This window comes from Chaetura pelagica, unplaced genomic scaffold (assembly GCF_000747805.2).
Source record: "Chaetura pelagica isolate M959 unplaced genomic scaffold, ChaPel_1.0 scaffold44, whole genome shotgun sequence".
Classification (NCBI taxonomy): Eukaryota; Metazoa; Chordata; class Aves; order Apodiformes; family Apodidae; genus Chaetura; species Chaetura pelagica.
In genome coordinates, this window is record NW_009952883.1 from 301,112 (window position 1) to 302,370 (window position 1,259).

A 1,259-nucleotide genomic window follows, 5' to 3' on the forward strand; every position below is an offset into this window, starting at 1 on the left:
AGTGAAATATTTGCATGAGCATCAGAGGTCAGATTTGTTGAGGACACTCTCATCACTGTCACTGAGCTGCAATATATAGTTTAGTCTCTACACATATCCAGTTATATCTAACAACTTTCTGCTAGCATGTGGAATATGATCTGTATGTTCTTATGATTTATACAGTTTTATGAAGTATTTAGTTCATTACTATTTATTAATAAATTAATAATTAATTTTTCTGTAGAGTTCTGAACTAAACCTCCAGTTTGTTGACTGGAATTTGCAGTGATCTTGTGTTACTCTTTTCAGTTCTATATTTCCGTGATTTAAGTCTTTCTGGTTTAAGATCAAATACTATCCTCATACTTAAAGCTGAAGGAGGACAGTCTCCTGAACCTATCAGAAAAACAAAACAAAACTAGGAAAAGAGATAATGCTGAAATCTTGTTGATGAGACTGTTGTTGATGACATAATATTAAAATAATAGAATACTGGTGGTGTTTTGGCTTGTTTTTACCAAATTCATAAAAAATTTGAAGCTACAAAATCAGCAAAATGGTCTTTAGCTTCCTCCTGTTTCCCAGCTATCCTATAAACACAGGCAGTGCTCAAACACTTGTCATCATGTCTTGCAATCATCACCATCTCTTCAGCTAATATCATTCAGCTTTCAGCCAAATCATAGAATAAACCAATATTTCACAGGAAAATAACAAACAAAAAACCAAAATTTAAAACGCCATACACTATTATAGGATATTTTTTCTCTCTTTTCCCCCTTAAATATAAGGTTATGACACTAAAATGCTTCATAAGCTTTTTATCTCTGCATAAATGTGTGCCTAAGTACCTTTTCAACTTTATCCCTAAATACCCTATCCCAAACTTCAGGGATCATTTGATGTTTGGTGATCCAAGTGTTGCCTACTTTCAAGAAGATAACTCAGCTTTTGTTTCCTGGATTTCCTGTGAACATCTAAGTCAAGGTGGTCTCAATAATAAAAAGATTTGAAGCAGCCTTCTCAATGCTGTGAGACTCTACTAATGTAGTACTTGCACACAGTAAAACTCTTTGTTTTGTTATCAGCTCTGCCAAAGTTGTTGAATACACTCGGAATACTTTCCTACTAAGAAAGATTCACAGTAACCAGATCATTAATCCTTTGCTACTCTCTTTTCAACTCTCCTCAAAATGCTGCAAAGGTACAAGCTTCCAGAGCATATTATAATTCAAACTAAAGTTGGTACTGAGAGGCAGAATGACGTGTTTCCCTAC